Source organism: Rosa chinensis, chromosome 6, assembly GCF_002994745.2.
Source record: "Rosa chinensis cultivar Old Blush chromosome 6, RchiOBHm-V2, whole genome shotgun sequence".
NCBI lineage: Eukaryota > Viridiplantae > Streptophyta > Magnoliopsida > Rosales > Rosaceae > Rosa > Rosa chinensis.
Genome location: NC_037093.1, coordinates 45,182,147 through 45,203,916, shown reverse-complemented (window position 1 = coordinate 45,203,916; position 21,770 = coordinate 45,182,147). Strand labels below are relative to the sequence as shown.

General features: G+C 42.1%; 1 pseudogene; it reads left to right on the top strand.

Annotated features, from left to right (window-relative positions):
- Positions 1 to 6,722: 6,722 nt before the first annotated feature.
- Positions 6,723 to 20,908, top strand: LOC112171406 (annotated as a pseudogene).
- The last annotated feature ends 862 nt before the right edge of the window (positions 20,909 to 21,770 follow it).

Genomic DNA, 21,770 nt, shown 5'->3' with positions numbered 1-21,770 from the left:
AGCTTTCAAGTGGACTTAGTCTCCCGTTAAGGCGAGAGACGAACCACTATACTTCTTGTGTGTGTGTGTGTGTGTGTGTGTGTATGTGTGTCTCTCTCTCTCTCTCTCTAACGTTAATTAGACCCCTTGGTCACTTACATTAACATTGGCGCCGTCTGTGGGAAGCCAACACAAAGGCTTCGTCACTTACCATGCGTTAAGTCAACTTAACGAGCTCAAAAAAAATTTCTTTTCTTTTCTTCCTTTAAGTTGCACTTTTTCCTTCTCTTGGATTATCATCATCTCCCAATAGCTTTTATTTTTGTTACATCAAGGCAATGTAATCCCATCCTTAGCGGTACACGTACATTCAGCGGCAACAAAAAAAAAATATATATATATATATACATATATATATATATATATATTTGCCCACTTTGATCAATATCACACCCATCCTTAGCGGTGACACAAATAAACTTTTTTTTGTCTTGCATCAGGTGGCATCTCCAGCGCCACCGCCAACTCATCCTAGCAGATCTGGTCAACAGCGGTTAACACCCATGTCAGAAAGGTCAACGCCAACTTATAGGGCTGGTCAACAGCGGTTAACACCCATGTCAGAAAGGTCAACGCCAACAAAAAACATTTGGTGTCAAATTAATTTGGACACCCAGAAGTATGCTTTGGGCACCCGGCCTCCTCCTTGGCAAATTGCACCGCCACGAGCCTCCGCCAAAGCTTTGATTCCTCTTGATCCGCCAAGGACAGACAGCTAGTGCAATCAAAGCACTGCCAGCAGCGAACACATCGGTGACGAGCTCCTTCTCACCGCCGAAGAAGGCCCGTCAGCAACAACAAGAGCTCTGTCACCGAGGCTACTGCCAACAACCAGCTTTGTCAGCAGGGCTACCGCTAACAATAGCTCCGCTGACCGCCAACCATCTTGACGCACCGTGTAAGCCTCCTCCGCTAAAGCTACATCAGCAACAAACTTCGTCCGCCAAGCTTCGTCAGCGGGAAACTGCTCCCGCTAAGCACCATCAACGGCCACCATAGTTGTCCCCCGCTAAGTACCATCAGTGGCACTGCTTCACCACTAGGTAGAGACCGCTGGGCTGTACATCACCGAGCTTCACCGCTGGCCAGGGCACCACCGCCCAAGTTCCTCCGCTAAGGCACCACCGCCCAAGTTCCTCCGTTGAGCCTCTCTGGACACCCATGTTCGATCCATCCTCTCTGGGCACTTGAACAACTACTCTGGACAGTGAGCACCTATACACATAGCGCAACTGATTATGCACCTACACCTTTACTCAGTACTCAATCAGCTCCAAGCACAAAAGAAAATCTGGAGATCACTGGGCACCTGCAATCGACCTTCTATTCTGGGCAGTACCATCGCACCTACATTTACTTTGGACACCCAGTGGGCAACTCTGGTCGATTATACACTCAAGCTGCAGCGGATATCCAAGTATTGGCGTCTGAACTCATCTCGTCTCTGAACATCAACTTTGAGTTTCCTAATTCAAACAATGGTTCACCTGCGGCCAGACCAACCATATAAGCTAAGTTTCTTGCTTTATGCTATTCTCACTCTTACGCACACCACATGTTCATTTGTGAAACAGAGTAACTCTTATATTTAAGAGCAAGAACGCATAATATAACTGTCGGCTTATGGACATAGCGCATATATTTATCACTACTTTATACATCTCAACGACACTCTATTGCCACTGACTTGGGCATTTCTCTTGGCTCAGCCCCGTTTACCTATTTGGGAGTCCCTATTTTTCATGGCAAGCCACGGGTGTCTTATTTCCAATCCATTGTGGATAAAGTGCGGTTGAAATTTTCAAGCTGGATGGGTTCATTTTTATCTATGGCTTGTCGGTTGATCTCAGGACACATTCAATATGCTAGTCGACTTGCCCACGGCAACATGCATAACACCATACGTGATCTCCAGATATTGAAGCGGTTTGGTGTCTAATGCAAGCCTCGCTGTGCTCCTAGGATAATTGAAGTCAATTGGCATCCACCACCTTATGGGTGGATTAAAATTAACTCTGATGGTGCTTGGAAGCATGGTTCTAATGTGGGGGGATATGGTGCGGTTTTTCGAGATTACAGGGGTCATGTTCTTGGTGCTTTCTCTGCTAATCTTGAAATTCCTAGCTCAGTTGCAGCGGAAGTGATGGCGGTCATCAAGGCCATTGAACTAGCTTGGGTTAGAGACTGGAAGCATATTTGGTTGGAAGTGGATTCCTCTCTTATCCTTGACTTTCTTCGCAGTCCTCATTTAGTTCCTTGGATGTTTCATATCGAATGGCGCAATTGCTTGTATCGTATTTCTCAAATGAATTTCCGCTCATCTCACATATTTCGAAAAGGTAATCAAGTTGCTGATGCATTAGCGAATTTTGGTACTAATTCTACAAGCTTGATTTGGTGGGACTCTGCTCCACCCTTTATACTTGCACATTGTAACAGAGACCACTTGGGTCTTCCGAACTTTCGTTTTCGTTAGTTTCATGTTTCCTTTTTCTGATTTATTTAGGAGGTTTTGGTTTTGGTCCCCCTCCTTTGTACTCTGTTTTCCTTTTCTTAATTTAAGAGGATAGGAAGGATCTCTTCCTCACCTATCCAAGCTTTACAAAAAAAAAATCACTACTTTATACATGCTCCTCATTAATTTATGAGTAAATTGTGTGGCATACATATGCTCAAGCTCTCAGCAGGACACCTCACATCTTCACTTTATTCTGTCATTCATACATAGCTTTATATTATATATATGCTTAAGTTCATATATATCAACCCCATATGTAGCAGAGTATGCATGTACCAACCCAACTATAGTCTTCATAGTTCATGTGTTAAGACATCTGGTTTTCATATATGTTAGACACCTGGTCATTCCTTAATTGCCTAATGGCCATGTGTACACCACGCTGCTCATTATTTCTAGTACAATGACAGAGAAGATTAGCCGCCTTAAGTCAATTCTCTGCCCACGTATTGTCTGCTGCTCATACATGCTAGACACCTACACTCAGCATATGAATGACTTAAATGCTTTACAAGCATTCACATGGAGAAATATATGTTATGTGCAGCATCAATTTTTGCTCATGGAATCACACCAAAACATGCAAAATCTCATAAAAAGCATGCTACATGCAGCATCGCAAATGTTTTAATAACATTGTTTGTCAATCAAAGCTTTTGCATGCACATAACTCCAACATACATTAGCTTGTATTGATTTCTTGAGCAAAGCACCATCTTGGCATCTTAAATTACAGTGGGTTTGGTCAGTAGCTCATATCTTCCTTATGTCAATCATCATTGCATATATAAGACCATCTCCAATGGAGTGGTTATTTGCCACATGGAATGCTCAACGGTAAGAAATGAAAGAGGAATTCACTCCAACAGAGATGTCAAATCCTACGTGGATTTGACATTTCAATTCTTACTGTCAAATTTGACAGGCCCAACCTCTTCTGTCTTTTCTTTTTTTATTCCTTCTATCTCCTTCTCTCTCCTCTCTCTCCCTTTCTTCTTACCCAGAAGGCTAGAGCAATACCCAGAACCAAATTAGGAAAAACTTCCAGAGTGATAGTAGCCTTTAAATGCAATGACCACTTGCAATCCTAGTACTTTACAGTGACAAATTATAACAAACACAATAAGCTCCTTGTTCTTAGAAAACCCATGCCAAATCAAATTTCCCCAATCTCAATAAGCTTCTTATCCTGTACAACACATTTGAGTTTCGAAAAACTCATTTCTCCAATTGCAACAAATCCAGTTTATTGCAATGACCAGTTTGCAAGAAACCCAGTTTTCAATCTCACCTATATCACCCGATCAGTCACCCAGACGCCACCACCACCTCAAGTGCAGACACCAGCAATGACGAAGGAGGAAGAGGAGGAGGAAGCACTGATCTTTCTGGGCATATGATGTTTCTCGTGAAAGAACCAAAAACAAAATCTAGAAGGAGCGGATGGTTAAGGAATTAATAAGGAGAAGTGGTGAAAGAGATGAAGAACCAGAAGGAGAAGAAGTCGAGAAGGAGGAGGAGAGAAGAAAGATATAAAAGGAAGTGAATTATTTGTAGATAAAATAATTTTAAAAAGAAATAAAATATTAATATTATTTGACACATCTATTGGAGAAGGAGTTGAACAAAAATAACATCGCCACATCATCCTTCAAATTCAATTTTAACACACTTCAATTGACTATATCATTGGAGATGCTCTAAGACCTCTCTACAATTGACCATTACCATCATTTTGAACATCTGCTGCTCACCATCTACATACATATCAAAAAAGACAAACTTCTATATGGCCGCTGCATATATATTATAGACTTGGCATACTAATGGGAAATTGCCATGCGTCAATTATGGCTACACATATATATACCATGTATCCATGCCTCTTATTCTTCCAACAAGAATAAGTCAAAATTTTCACACTTTCAAGTGCTTACTGAAGGCATGTGGTTGCAGTAGCTTTGTTTGGTATAACGACCAATTTGACATTCATAATACACACACATCATTAAATGTTAGTCATCGTAGCTAGGGCTGTCAATTCCGACACGACTCGAAACCCGCACAAAATAAAGCGGGTTGAACCCGCACCATTAAAAAGCGGGTCGGCCTTGGGTCAACCCGCCATGACCCATTTAATAAATGGGTCAGCCACGGGTCAACCCATCAACATGAAGTAAACCCGTATAACCCGATCATGCTATACTTATTCTTGAAATTTTGGACGTTGGGAGTATTTGATCATAGGATTAGATAATTTGAAATAATTTTTTTTATAATTATTGGATTTACTTATTTATGAATATATAAAATTATTTATATTTTTCGTCTTGTGGAGTTTTTAGTCAATTTAATCAATTTATGCATTTTTTTTAGTTAAATGGGTCACATTATTAACCCTTAAATGGATCATTTTGTCTAACACGACATGACCTATTTGTCAAATGGGTTAAGCGGGTTGGAAACGGGTAACCCATTTAATAAATAGGTTGGGTTTGGGTTTAAATTTTTGACACGATTATTAAATGGATTGGGTTTGGGTTTGTATCTTGCGACACGACAAATACCTTAACCCGACACGACCCATTGACAGCCATAATCGTAGCTACTTCGTGACTTCCACATTTTGCTTCATTACTTTATTATTCAAGAAGTTTGTTCACTCTATCATGTGCAAGTTACTAGTGTCTACTTTTACAAATCTTGAACTAATCGTTATTTTCATTCAAGGAAATTCAATTATTTCTATCAAGCAGTCAACTACTTGCAAGGGGTACCTCAACTACGAGTTGATGTGCATTATCGGAACACCTTATCCACCAAAGCAATGGAGCGTCATGCTTGGACAACTCTAACATGATTTGGGTACTTATATTAACTCCAACTCCAACTCTAATTCACTCCAAATCGGCATAAGATAAGTAACTATATTTTATCTTTTACGCACTTGCAATTAGAGCCATTGCCATGCCTTTACATGCTTTTACTACTTTTAAAAGCATGCCTACAACATTTCTTACATTTGGCAACACTTTCTAGGCCTTACATGCTAGATATGCCATGCTTCAAATATCGATCTCAATGATCTCTAAGCATGTTCACAAAATGCAAAAATGTTATTAGCAACTTCGCTACAAGTATATGCTACACATGCCATGCTTCTATTGCAAAATTAAATAAACATGTGATACTCAAACAAACTATGCCACATCTAGAAGCTTATGACACTTATGACTTAATTAAACATGCTCGGATAAACGATTTGCTTGGGTTACGACTTGCTTGAGTATCGAGCATGGCCAAGACTTGCTTGGGCCATGCCCCGCATGCTCGCATAATGCCTATCCACTCAACTACACCCAACTTGCTCGAACACAACCTAACTCACTCAAACATATCCAACATGCTTTAATTAAGTTCCAAGTTCATAAAGCTTCATACTATTCACCGGGAGCTACTCTCAAAATTTTATATGGACAGCCATTACACTTGCAAATATCTAATATGCATGTCACATGGCCATAAGATCCATATATTATTACTTCCTATACTTATTTGTCATTGTTCATACAATTACAAACTTTACATATACTATATATGTAAACATTTTGTCTAGCCTCTTGGCCACCATATTTTGTCAAACCCTCCCCACGGGAAAGAGACCTAAACGGGTCTAGGCTTCATGAGTCTATGGTCTACGACCAACCGTCAAGCGGTAAGGCAACGCCTCATAATGATGATGACCATTACGCGGCATTGCAGTCAAGCTTTTCTCCTCCGGGAAAAAGTCAAGGGATCGGTTAACGTAGCCCACGGCAGCCATTGATCCTGCAGTTGACCCCTAACACTCAGGTATCAAAGATTAGGTTCGCTACCTAACACCCACTGCTTAAACGCAGCTCCCCTCATCAAACAATTTTCCGACCATACGGAGGTCTATAGCCAGGAGTGGGGGACTCCTTGGAGGGCCTAGCAGGGGCCCACCCAAAAGGGCATAAGCGTTCGCTCCGACCAATTCTAGATGGACAATGCACTTGCGCTAATTATGCTTGCAATACGGCACAAATCTACCCTTTGGTATCAACCCCGCAAAAAAAACTCTCCTTGACTGGGGACTTCGGGGACTTGTACATACAGTCCATCATAATTATCAACGGTTATGCTCATGCCTCAGGGCATCATCCCCAAGCTTTCACGCTCTTGCCTCAGTGGCATCGCTGAGCTTTCACGCTCTTGCCTTAGCGGCATCCCCAAGCTCTCACTCTCTTGCCTCAGCGGCACCCCCGAGCTTTCACGCTCTTGCCTCAGCATCACCGCCGAGCTTTCACGCTCATGCCTACTCAGCACCCCCGAGCTTCCAGCTCACGCCCCATGGCACCCCCGAGCTTCCCACTCACGAGCTCTTCCGCTTATGCCTTTGCAGCACCCCCGAGCTTCCTTTCACGCCTTCGCCGCAACCCTGAGCTCTAACGTTCACGCCCCCGCTGCACCCCCGTGCTTCCCGCTCAAGAGCTCTTCCGCTCACGCCTTCGCGGCACCCCTGAGCTTCCGCTCACGCCTTCGCGGCACCCCTGAGCTTCCGCTCACGCCTTCGCGGCACCCCTGAGCTTCCGCTCACGCCTTCGTGGTACCCCCGAGCTTCCCGCTCATGCCTTCGCGGCACCCCCGAGCTACAGCTCACGCCTTCGAGTCACCTTGGAGCTTCCACTCACGCCTTCGCAGCAACCCATAGCTTCCCCTTCACGCCTTCCCGGCACCCCTGAGCTTCCCCCTCAAGCCTTCCTGGCAACTCTCGAGCTTCCCGCTCACGCCTTCCCTGCACCCTCAAGCTTCCCGCTCACGCCTCCCTGGCACCCCCGTGCTTTCACGCTTTTGCCTTCCGGCATTCCCAAGTTTTACACTCACATCCCCTTGACATAATACACATTAATGGAACATTGAATTCTTCTACCATTTTTCGTTTGCAACAAATAGAATTCTTTTCGCGTTCCATTAATACGAGTGAAAACCAAACACAAGCGTTCGCGTATTCATCGTTCACGAAATTACAAATGCTTGCCTTCATGGCACTCATGCAACTTACACCAACCGTAACCTCGTCAACTCGACCTCGTTCGTTCTCTTGCGAGCACAATGCTCATCATATGCTTATTTGTGATATGTTCACACAACCAAATGCGTTCTCGAGTTTGTACGTCATAACCGATTATGGTCGGCACCATTCACATGTATACATCTATATGTATCATGCACCTCGTACATTCATATATGCCAATGCATATCAATACAACTCACATACGTTGCTCAATACAACAAGCATTCTCCATATGCGTGTTTTTGTCTTTGTTGTGCAAGTTAACAAGTCCCTTCTTGCTTACGGAGTAAGGGGACTTTTAGGGGCTCCGTGCCTCCCGGTTGCTTATGCTTGATGACTTCATGATTATAACTCCCCAACCAAGAAGCTCCCCTTACTTGGGGACTTCGGGGACTTGTAGATACCTCTACTAGCAAGGCTAGTTTGCTATCTCAACAAGCATAAGTAACACCCTCTTTAGGGGTCCAAAAGCCATGGTGGGACCCAACCGCGACTTGCATCTTGTAGCCTGATGTCCAAGCTACGCCATGATAGTCGGAAACGGCCAATACCTCGCTGGGAAGTCACCTTCCTAGCCTTGCCAAGTTTCCTCCATAATAGGCCTTTCTACACTAGAATAGTGGGTTTGCATCCCACATTGAAGAACATATAAATGAGAGGGGTTCCCTTACCTATAAAAGGGACCCCTCCTCACACTTAGAATCCATCCCATTACATCTCTTGTAATCCCTTTGGACCTCAAGGCCCAATACACTAGTTAAGCTTTCAAGTGGATGTAGTATCCCGTTAAGGCGGGAGACGAACCACTATACTTCTTGTGTCTCACTCTCTCTCTCTCTCTCTCTCTCTCTCTCTCTCTCTCTCTCTCTCTCTCTCTCTCTCTCTCTCTCTCTAACGTTAATTAGACCCCTTGGTCACTTACATTAACACAAGGTTTTATGAGCTCATTGGCGCCATGAACGTAACTGAAAAGCATGACAATATCCTTGTGAAAAACTATAATGCTAGACCCATGGGAACTAAGTCTATTCCGGAGTCTAACTATAGTCGCGCCCCCAAGGGAGGATGCAAGGAGCGAAAGCCTAAGAGTAGGGACAATTCTGGACGTTCTGGTCCATATTCTCGCCCTAAAGAGGAAGGAAATCGCCAAGAGAGACGTACACGAAACCGTGGAGGTCAAATTGTGAAGAGAGAGAGAGGCGGAGCCTCCGACCATGGTGGTAACGCCACCAAGAGCAATGGTCATCCAAATCGCACCCCAAAGACGCCTCAATCAAGGGAGCCTAACCATAATGATGTTTGTCTTCGATGTGGATCAACTGGACATTGGCCAAAGCATGTAAAGCAACCCAGAATATTACAAGCGCACACAAGACGTATCGCGAAGCAAGGGAGGCAAATTACATGGAACAAGAAGATCAAGATGGTGATCTGGATCTAAGGGTAGAAGACTACAAGGATCAAGACCCAGAAACTGGCAATTTTGATTAAATCTTTTTATTTTCCAAGAGATGTAGGCAATTGCCATATTATTTTTGTAGTAGATGCCAATGGTATTAGTCTTTCTCCAAAGTAGGCGTACTCAATGTAAGTGTGATGTCTAGGAAGGTTTTGAGATAAGTGGTACTTAAGCGAGCATTACTCCACTGACATCTCTCTACTTACTTGGTCACATTTTCATTGGAATTACCGAAGGGAGTTAAACGACTACTATTGTTTTGAATTAGCTAGCTTATTGGATTAGATTTTCCTTGGTCAAAGAAATGATGATGTACTTCTGTTTGGCTTATTAATTAAAGTTGAGTTCTTTTCTTTATGACTCCTTTTAATTACGAGCTTTTCTTTTAGGAATGGATTCTAGCAAACTACAATGTCTTGCGGATAATGCGACTACACACACACCATTCTACGCTATAGGCAATTATTCTTAGAGATGTTTCCTACACATTCCTCTGTGACTACGATGGCTGGGCCATCAGGTTTAGTTCAAGGACGTGGAATGGCCTAATTCTTATTGCCAAATGGCACCTTGATTAGAGTCACTGAAGCTCTCTACGCTCCTAAGGAAAATCGAACCTTATTGAGCTTTAAAGATATAAGAGCCAACGGATTCCATGCGGAAACGCATAATGAGAACGGAAAAGAGTTCCTTTGCATTACCTCTAATAATTGCGGACGAAAGCACATCTTAGAGAAACTTATGTGTCAATCTAGTGGACTTTATGACACTACAATTTGACCTATTGAATCCAATAATGTGATAAGAAAAGATCTCTTGAATTCAGACACATATTGGCTTTGGCATGACCGACTAGGACATCCTGGTCATGATATGATGCTCCGTATACTAAAGACTTCACATGGACATCCATTCTTCAGAGTGAGAAGAAGCAAGAATCAAAAATTGATTCCCAGACTTAGCAAGACCGCAACAATTGCAGTATCTGACGCTGCAGCTGTCTTAGGGCGCCATAAGGCCGCCCAAGTCCCATGTGACAATGCCAAGAATCAAAAATTGATTCCCAGACTTAGCAAGACCGCAACAATTGCAGTATCTGACGCTGCAGCTGTCTTAGGGCGCCATAAGGCCGCCCAAGTCCCATGTGACAATGCCATAAATGGAGCTACCCATGGCCATGATGCCATGGATGATCCTCCCCATGGTCAAGACGCCATGGATGCCACTTTCCATGGTTCCAACACTATGATGGGTGATGTAGTCACACATTTTGCTTCTACTAGCGCTACAGATGCTCAGGCCCAACCAAAATCCTCATTGGTTGCTTCTAAGGCCTCTAGCTCTTTCTGCTAAGCCTGTTCATTCAGGAAATTAGGACCGAGACCGTCCTATGCAAAGGATCCCAAAATACTCATTCCGTTCTTACAGAGAATCCAAGGGGATATCTGTGGACCAATTCAACCATCATGCGGACCTTTTAAATATTTTATGGTATTGGTTGATGCGTCGACACACTGGTCACATGTCGCACTGTTGTCCACTCGAAATGCTGCTTATGCTAAACTCCTCGCCCAGATTATCCGTCTACGGGCTCATTACCCTGACCATCCCATTAAGTCAATTCGACTTGATAATGTTAAGGAGTTTACATCGAAAACGTTCGATGACTATTGCATGTCACTGGGGATTGATGTAGAGCATCCAGTTCCCCTTGTTCATACCCAAAATAGTCTCGCAGAAGCCGCTATCAAACGATTACAGATGATAGCATGGACATTGGTTATGCGCACCAATCTCCCTGTTTCTGCTTTGGGATATGCAATACTACATGTAGTGTCGCTAATTAGTCTACGACCCACCGCAACCCAATCTTATTCTGCGTTACAACTAGTGACTGGGTACGAGCCTGATATCTCTCACTTATGCATTTTTGGGTGTGCTATTTATGTGCCTATTACGCCGCCATAGCGTACTAAGATGGGTCCACGACGACGAATGGGCATTTATGTTGGATATGAATCTCCAACTATCGTCCGCTATCTTGAACCCTTGACAGGCGATCTCTTTACCGCTAGATTTGCGGATTGTCACTTTGATGAGACAGTCTTCCCATCGTTAGGGAGAGATAAGAACACAGATGTTCAACATGAACGACAAGAATTGTCGTGGTCTGTCCCCACTATGTCTCATCTCGATCCCCGTACCTCACAGTCCGAACTTGAAGTGCGACGAATAATCGAGCTCCAGAACGTAGCAGACACTCTGCCTTATGCCTTTTCTGACGTTGCCAAAGTGACGATATCACACATACCTGCTACAAACGTGCCTGCAAGGATCGATGTCCTAAATACTAGACATAACGCCACTCCTATGACACCAGGATATGGCGCCATTGCCCAGAATGGCAATGATGTGGCATCTATAGTCGCAGGTCCTGCAAGGAAGCGCGGTAGACGGATTGGTTCGAAGGATACTCGCCCTAGAAAGAGAGCGAATGAGGCACAAACAAATCATTTGATCATCGATACTCAAAATTTGTCCCATGAGAATGTTCCGGATTACGGTTATGTCCAAGAGACATCATTGGGGGACGCCTCAATGTCAGAACCTATCCCTGAGAACGTAGAGATCTCTGTAAATTACACTAGTGTACATGGGACGTGGGAAAGAAACTCCATCATCATTGATGATGTATTCGCGTATTCAGTGGCGTGTGAGATTATTGAGACCGATGACATTGAACCACGCTCCGTTGATGAATGCCAACGTAGAGCTAATTGGCCAAAATGGAAAGATGCGATCCAGGCAGAACTTGATTCTCTAGCGAAAAGAAAGGTATTTGGCAAAATTGTACCAATACCGCCCAACACCAAACCAGTTGGTCACAAATGGGTATTCGTTAGAAAGCGTAATGAGAAAAATGAAATTGTAAAGTACAAAGCTCGCCTTGTGGTGCAAGGCTTCTCACAACACCCTGGAATCGACTACGAGGAGACCTATTCTCTCGTAATGGACGTTATAACGTTCCGCTACCTTGTCAGTTTGGTAGTTTCTGAAAAACTGAACATACAGCTTATGGATGTGGTTACTGCGTATCTATATAGGGATCTAGATACAGAGATATACATGAAAATTCCAGATGGAATTCAGTTACCCAAATCAAGTGGCTCTAAACCACGGAGCGCGTTTGCTATAAGGTTGAAACGCTCACTATATGGATTGAAACAATCCGGACGGATGTGGTATAACCGTCTAAGTGACTACTTGATTGGTAAGGGATATGTCAACAATGAACTATGCCCATGTGTGTTGATAAAAAGGACAAGTTCCGGATTTGCAATAGTAGCGGTTTATGTCAATGACATGAACATAATTGGCACCCTTAAAGAGTTAAGGGAAACCGCTGAATACTTGAAATCCGAGTTTGAGATTAAAGATCTTGGGAAAACACGGTTTTGCCTCGGTTTAGAACTTGAGCACCGGAGAGATGGTATCCTGATTCATCAATCAGCTTATACCCAAAAGATGCTTAGGGGTTTCAACACTGACAAGATTAAGCCTTCAAGCACCCCAATGGTCGTCCGTAGTCTTGATCCAAAGAATGATCCATTTCGTCCAAAAGATGACGATGAAGAAGTGCTAGAGGCAGAAGTGCCCTACCTAAGTGCAATAGGAGCATTATTGTACTTAGCACAATGCACAAGACCGGACATCTGTTTCGATGTGAACTTGTTAGCTAGATATAGCTCTGCGCCAACACGACGCCATTGGACTGGTGTTAAAGATATCTTTCGATACCTAAGCGGTTCGATTGATATGGGCTTGTTCTATCCCTACAGAGAGACGATGGATTCGGACCCATCAAGTGCCAAGGACGCCACACATGGTGGACTACGTTCCCTCTCCGCATCCCAAAATGATATAAGTGTTTTGGAAGGTTTTGCTGATGCTGGGTACCTCTCTGACCCACATAAAGGTCGCTCCCAAACTGGTTATGTTTTCACCATGGGAAAGACCGCGATATCTTGGAGATCTACAAAGCAGATCTTAGTCACTACCTCTTCGAATCATGCAGAGATTATTGCTCTTCACGAAGCAGTTCGTGAATGTATATGGCTTCGATCCATAGTTACGCATGTTCGTAGCAATTGTGGTCTGAAGTCTACCACAGATGAGCCAACGAGCATTTATGAGGATAATGCTACTTGCATTGAACAAATGAAGCAAGGCTACATCAAAGGCGACAACACCAAGCACATATCGCCTAAATTCTTCTACAATTAGCAACAACAGAAGCTCCTCAAGATCAAAGTGAACCAGGTTCGATCCAAGGACAATGTGGCAGACTTGTTTACTAAGTCATTGCCTAAATCCATGTTTGAGAAACATGTGGCAAGAATTGGCTTGCGGAAATTATCTGAACTCCCATGATCGTAGTCATTAGGGGGAGGCACAGACATCAGGAGGAGATGTCTACATGTTCGTCTCGAAGTGTGAAAGGTGTGTTGTGCTCTTTTTCCCCTTCGACCGAAGTTATTTTTGTTCCACTGGGTTTTTGTTACTTGGCAAGGTTTTTAGCGAGGCAACGAGAGAAGCACCGCATTTGGGCAACACAAAGGGGAGTGTTTAAGTAAATCTCTATTTTGTGTTTGGCCCAAACTCTAGGTTACTTGACCTAGTGGTAATAGGGTTACATTAGAAGGATCTAGATTCATATTCAATGTACGATTACTTTCCTTGTATGATTTAGATTTCATGCGTTGTAATCCTCTATATAAAGAGGACCCCCTATTATCAATGAGAATACAACAGCAAATTCCTCTCAATTTCAGTTTCAAGGTGCAAAAGGGTCCACACTGACCTACCCTTCTCCTATTTTTCACTCTCGGCCGTTGGCAACCCCAGCCCTCCCTTCTCTTGTTCTTTGCTATCCGACAATCAGAGACTTCGTCAATCTGTCTCAGCTTCAATGGCTTCCAATAACTCTAGCGAAAGTCTTAAACGCAACTTCTCTGAAGACAATCACGAATCAGATGCCTTGTTGCCAAGTAAGCACCTTTATCTTTTTACTCTCTGTTTGGCCGCTCAGAAACTAGAAGGATTATTGCAACTTAAACGTGTGATATTTGTTTTAGGAAGCAAAAGCTTGCTTTGCACAGAAAGTCTCTCCCAATCGCTACAGGTATTAACTAGGACTTTAGGGTTTAGGGACATAAGTCACATTCTGTTCATCTTTATATCAAAGAAGTGATTTTTATGCTCTTTGATTATTAGTTGAGAACCGGCTCGTCCAGGAGGTTTGGAAACATGATACCCTGATTATTGTTGGCGAAACTGGAAGCGGAAAAACAACGCGTATGTTTCTTTTATATCTATTTAATTAACATACTAATTTACAGTATTATGTCTTTGTATCTATTTATATGCAAGGTTTATTTCTTCAGTGAAGAGCTTTCAATTTAAGGGTGTTTTCCTGTGGTGTTTTTCAGAACTACCACAGTATTTGTACAATGCTGGATTTTGTGGAAATGGGAGAGTCATTGGGGTAACTCAACCTTGCTGTGTGGCGGCTGTGAATGCCGCGAAGCAGGTTGCTGAGGAATGTGGTGTTAGATTGGGTGAAACGGTTGGTTATTCCATCAGATTTCAGAATGTGACCTCTAGTTCAACAAGGATCAAGTACATGACAGATGGAACTCTCCTGAGATAATATCTATGTAGGAATATGTGTAGATTTTTTTCAAATTCATATACTATTTGTTACATGGTTGTAGGAAGCTGAATATGTGTACCTATATAATCTTTATCATAATTCACTAGTGTTCTTTGAGTGTTTTCGGGGGATCTGAATTGATACAATGTTGGATTGCACTTTCAGGGAAGCGGTATCAGATCTATCTCTCTCTAGGTATTCAGCTATCATTGTGGATGAAGCTCATGAGAGAACTCTTGACACTGATGTATTGCTGGGTGTGCTGAAAAATGTACAAAATGCAAGGTCAGAATCTGTTGAATTGAAATTAATTATCATGTCCGCCAGCTTAGATGCTCGAATTTTCTCCGAATACTTTGGTGGTGCAAGAGCTATTCACATCCAAGGGAGACAGTTTCCTGTTGCTATATTTTGTACTTATCATCTTCCACCATCTTATTTACATGCTTCGTTCATTACCATATTTCAGGTATTCAGTTCTCAAAGTAATTGTTGGCAAATAGCTTTTCTTTCTATAACTTAAATTGACTTTGGAAGTATAAAACCATTTCTAATTTCAAAGTAATCAATAGATCATCTGCTTAATTAAAGGCCTAAATAGTGTACTCTTATATATGATCTATATCATTAGATTCACCTGGAGGAAGAAGCTGGTGACATACTTGTCTTCTTGACTGGTAAAGACGAAATTGAATTCGTAGAGAGACTTATAGAAGAAAAACTTAAACAGTTACCGGAGAATAGTCAAAAACTAGTAGCGGTACCTTTATTTTCATCTCTTCCGTCAGAACAGCAAACGTGAGCTTTTGCACCAGCCTGTCCTGGGTTTCGTAAGGTAATTTAGCAATAGGGTAACATTCACATGTATTCTGATTGTTAGCATAATAAATTGTCAAGAGTAGGTATATTGCTACTCTGATGAAAAATACAACCAGAATATTTTAAGTCAAGATTTGGAAAGTAATTCAAATAAATCTAGGCTTTTATTATTAGGATTCTTATAATTATTAGGATTCTTATAATTATTAGAATTATTTCTTTAGGATTCTTTAAGGATATTCCTAGTTATTCTAGAATTATCTTAGCCTCCCTATATATAGAGGCTTTTGTAGTTGTTTATTGGCAGATTTGAGTTAGTAAAAATTGAAAGCTGTTGCTTCTCTCCAGGTTTGTGTGATGCAACCTAACCTTAGGTGTGATGCCAAAGTTCTCTAGGTGTGATGCCTAGGAACCCTACTGGTGTGATGCTAGTAGTTTTATCCCTTTTCTTCTTAAGTTTCTGATTCTAAAACCCTTTTCTTTCTAACAATTGAGACTGCTGCAAATAAACCCTAGTATTGGAGTTCTTTTGCTACTTGTCCTGCATCATTTTGGCGCCGTCTGTAAACAAACCAGTTTGCTCCAATGGCTACACGATCAGGGAAAAATTTCAGGGGTCGTCTGACTGACTATCAGCGAGATGTTTTGTTACTAAAGATTGTTGAGCAACTTGAATCGATGGACACTCGGATTGAATCAATGGACGCTCAGCTCACCAAACTAGAAGGTCATGGGAAAGCTTTCACAACTAAGAAGGCAGATAAAAAAGAAGATACTATAGTCCAAGACACCAACAATGGCGACAAAGAAGAGACGGAGCACCAAAAGGGAGGTGGGGATGACAGTACCTTCGACTACAGAACTTATGAGCAATCTGATCTAGACGAAGACTTAGATAATTCATTTTGTTCTGTTGTTAAACACAATCTAGCACCTCCTGCAACTCAAGCTTCAAGTGCAACAGCTGTCTCAAGTTCTGCCGTTGATTGCCTCAAACTTCCAGAGCAGCCACACCCACAGCCATACAAGGCAACACATATCCTTCTTGGAAGACCATGGTTATCAGATCACGATGTGCACCCTTGCGGAAAGGTTGTCTCCAAGCCTATGAGGGCAGTTGACAGGGACAAATACATGAGAAGGACGCTCAAGGAACCTGATGCAACCAAGCTGAAAGTTCTTCATCTTCTTCTGTCCAAATGGTTTCAGATTGAGCCAGGTGGTTTCGGGCTGGGATTCTACACCTTTAACTCGCCGGAGTCGAGTCTTTCAACAGGGGGAGAATGATGAAGAATACAAGCATAATATTTTAAGTCAAGATTTGGAAAGTAGTTCAAATAAATCTAGGCTTTTATTATTAGGATTCTTATAATTATTAGGATTATTTCTTTAGGATTCTTTAAGGATATTCCTAGTTATTCTAGAATTATCTTAGTCTCCCTATATATAGAGGCCTTTGTAGTCGTTTATTGGCATATTTGAGTTAATAAAAATTGAAAGTTGTTGCTTCTCTCCAGGTTTGTGTGATGCAACCTAACCTTAGGTGTGATGCCTAAGTTCTCTGGGTGTGATGCCTAGAAATCCTACTGGTGTGATGCTAGTAGTTTTATCCCTTTTCTTCTTAAGTTTCTGATTCTAAAACCCTTTTCTTTCTAACAATTGAGACTGCTGCAAATAAACCCTAGTATTGGAGTTCTTTTGCTACTTGTCCTGCATCATACTCCCAATAAGGTCACTTGACCCTAAATGTTTTGAGTTGTTTTTGATTGTTTGCAAACCATAATCATAATACTTTTCATTTGCTTCAGTTAAGATTCTACTAGTTCTCTACATTTTTGGTTTGTATATCTTACAGAGCGTTTCTAATGGTTCTTTTTATCAACTTCTCCGTTTTCATCTTCATACTGTCTGAGTGCTGTTACATTTTTCTGTTAGCTAGGTAGTTTTGGCAACCAATATTGCTGAGACGTCAGTGACAATACCTGGAATCAAGTATGTTATAGACACTGGGGTTGTAAAAGCACACTTCTATAATCCAAACAAAGGGTTGGAACCTTTGATTGTTGTTCCAATTTCGAAAGCATAGGCTCTACAAAGGAGGTAGGCATTGCTGGTCATATTTCAGTACATTTTATGAACTTGAACTGATGCTTAAGAGCAAATAGTTTCTGTATGATAATAGTTCCATTTTGTAGTTGGCTTGCAGGGAGAGAAAGACCAGGGAAATGCTACTGTCTCTACCCAGAGAATGAATTTTGGAAACTTGAGGATTTGACAAAGCCAGATATCACGCGATGTGACCTCTCTAATGCCATTTTGCAACATAAGGCTTTGGGTGTTCATGATATCACTGGTTTCAACTTCATAGAAAAACCTTCAGGGTAAGATATTGGAAAGGTTTTATTTCGTGGAAAGCAATTTAGTTCAAAGAAGTTTATCACACAGCGATCTATTACACCTCTGAATAGGGAATCTATTATAAAATTACTGGAGCAATTGACCCTGCTAGGTGCTTTGGCAGATGACCGTAAACTGTCAGATCCAGTTGGATGGCAAATGGCTGCCCTTCCCCTACCCCCTATTTATTCAAAAGCTCTAATTAAAGCAAGTGAACTCAACTGCCTGGAAGAGATGTTGATAACTGTTGCAATGCTCTCAGTAGAATCTACGTTTTTCACTCCCCGTGAGAAGTTAGAAGAGGTAATTTCTGCATGATATTTACCTATACCTCTCCTGTTAGTTTGTCATAGATTGTATAGATGGAAAATGAAATGGAAGCAACTCGGTAAGATATTTGTCAAAATATTAATTCAGAGCGTGCTATCTATATTATCTTGTTGCAGGCGAGAACTGCAAGGAAACGCTTTGAAAGTCAAGAGGGAGATCATCTTACTTTGATTAATCTATATCGAGCATCTAATTAGTTTCTCAAGAGTAGATCAGGTCTTAGCACAGGGAACCATGTGTTTGAGCCCAAAAGTATTTTGGCAAGATCCTTTAGTGGATTTAGCATAGCGGGCCGATACCTGCGGCCCAAAAATAAGCCTGCTTGGGTTTGGGTTACAGCTTCGCCCATTCCGTAATCCATAAGGAAAACGAAACCTTATTGGAGTCAAGTAGCAGAGATTGAATAGGAAACTTCAATCAATAATCTTTCTATGGCAAGGAACAGTCGAAACCCTAGTTATAAATACTAGGTTTCAAGGACAGAAGAAGGACCTCTCCCTCGACAATCAATCAATCCCAGCGATTACAAAGCCTCCCGGAGCAAACCTTCAACCTCGTTGAAACCCGGTGACCGCGCGCCAGTCCTAGTCTCTCCAAGAGCCGACTGTCAGCATCACCAGACCAACCCGGCGACCGTGCTTCCAGTCCTAGTCTCCTCTCGAGCCGACTGCCAGTACTACTGCCACCGATACAACCAGCGAAGCAAGGGTAACGCCCTCGCAACCCAGCGAAGCTAAGGTCCCGCTTTAGCAAAACCCGTGCTTTCTCCAAACTTCCCAGTGATTGCTTTGCTCAGCCCACAACGTTGAATATCGATTCGGTGACGCGAAGAGATCACATCCAAAGTCCTTATCCGTAAGGCAAGAAGTTCTTTCTCGAAAGGCTAGAGAAGAACCTTGTGGCGAGGTTGGTGCTCTCCTCTTCCACAAACGCTTGAAGAAGAAGTCAGGTCAAGGGACTCCCCCGACGACTGCACCCCACGGTGCTGGCATGCCTGCGCACACGCTCAAAAGAGACAGTTTGCACGCCAACTGGTTTTGGAGCCAAACACCATGAACAAAATTTCCAGAAATGGTGCAAGGAATATTTCATTGATAGTTGCTCCCTGAGGCGTGCTCGTGAGATTCATAGGTTGGCTATTATCTTCCTTGGGTCATAGACATGTTTCTGCTAATCTCACATAAGATTTGTTGCTGCCGCCGTTAGGAAGATCTGTATGTCCATAGTTCCATACAGAATTATCTCAGTTACATTTGATATCTGTTGTTTTTCTTTTTCTTCTTTCTTTTTCAGCCAAATTCTAGAAAGTGTTGAACAAAAATGGGCCTCTGTGTTGCATCTTGTGGGGACAACATGCTTCAGTTTCGTAGATGTCTTGCTGCTTCTTTCTTCCTCAGAGTAGCTTTAAAGCAACCTGATGGAGAATACAGGTCTTGAACTTACCTTTACTTTTTGCTTAGATTCTGGACTATTGCTTATGAGGTTCCACATTTATTAAGTTTTCTCCTTTTGTCACACAAGTCCTCTCACAGTTACCCACCAAAATGACAGGGTTTTAACATCTGATCTGGCAAATGAACTCGTTGTTCAGATTCACCCATCTTCTGTGCTGTCCCAGAAAAAACCAGAGTGCATAGTTTTCAATGAACTAGTTGAAACTAATGACAAAAGGTTTATCTGCAACACGACTAGAATCAACTATCCATGGTTAAGTGAGCTTGCTCCTCCACGACTAAAAAAGGTACTGTATGTTGATTTGACCATTTGGGAATCTTATTGTTGGCCACATAACAGGAATGAAATTATAGGATTTTGTTGTTTTTGTTAACTTAGGTAATTGATGTACTCATCTAGTTCTATCTAGTCGATCTTGTTATCTCCTACGGCTATATGGGTATTGGCTTGGTAATATGGTAGGTAGAATTCATTGACATTAAGTTCTTACGATTCCAATGTTACATGTGTTGAGAATATATACATCCCACATAGGAAAAATGGGACCTTGCCTATGGGTTTATAAGGGTTTGAGCCACTCCATCCATTGCCAATTGGTTTTGGATGTGAACCCCAGATTACTTTATCATGGTATCAGAGCGGGTTACCCACGTGTGCATGTCTAACGGCCACACGGGCTCCACATCACCCAAAGTTGTTCACGTATATGGCTTGAAAATTCACCACACGTGCGGGGCGTGTTGAAAATATATACATCCCACATAGGAAAAATGGCAGAGCGGGTTACCCACGTGTGCATGTCTAACGGCCACACGGGCTCCACGTCACCCAAAGTTGTTCACGTATATGGCTTGAAAATTCGCCACACGTGCGGGGCGTGTTGAAAATATATACATCCCACATAGGAAAAATGGGACCTTGCCTATGGATTTATAAGGGTTTGGGCCACTCCATCCATTGCCAATTGATTTTGGATGTGAACCCCAGATTACTTTATCAACATGCAGGTATGGGAAAGACACAAGCTACCTTGGATCTCTAATTGCAGATAAGTAGGTAGAAAGTTCTACTGCACGCAATTCTTCAGTCCTTACTGACCATGTAAGAGTTTACCGGAATGGTGACTTGGATGTTTTTCCTTTTTCCTAATGGTTAGAGATGCAACTTTTTTATGAATACGAATTTTTCTGCAAAGAGTTCACCCATTAATTACCATTAGGAAAAGTTGAGGTGCTTTGTCATCAATATGGTTAGACGTGATTTCTTCGCCATTTCCATTGGGAAGTTTAATTACTATGTGATTAGGTAGTTTTTCTTATTAATTTGTAGCATAATTCTAATTTCTAAAGCATAAAAACACATCACTCTTCTGAAGAAGGCAGAACAAGTCTATCCGCTAACTAAATAATCAACAACAGGATATACTCACCATGATAACTCAGTTGTTTCCAGTGATATCGAATTAAAATGACGATGAAATTTATGGAGCAGCGTTGTGTTGCCATGAAATTTCTGTTTCTGCCGTACCGTCCCTACACTTGCGTAAGACAGAAGAAGAGCACAAGGTTGACAAAGTCAACATTCCCATCTCAGCTTGAAAGCTGTTGGAAAACTTCACGGGAGCCTGTTAAGAGTTAGCCAATTGTAAGCTGGATTAGCTAATTAGGAGAGGCAACACTGCGGCACTGCCTATATAATCTGGAATTAAAGCAAGGTAAGCACCGCTATTCATTGATTCAATAATCTGTATTGAAACCCTTTCTCTTCGTTTTGCTACTCTTCTTCTCATTTCTCAACTTCTTCTTCAGACCTATACAATCTGATCGCAACTTGCAAGTAACATGCATATAGATATCTAATCTTTTTATTTCCCTTTCTAGTTATATATACAGTAAAACGGGGGGGGGACTTTTCCTCCAGACTTCCAGCTTTCTTCAATTTGCTC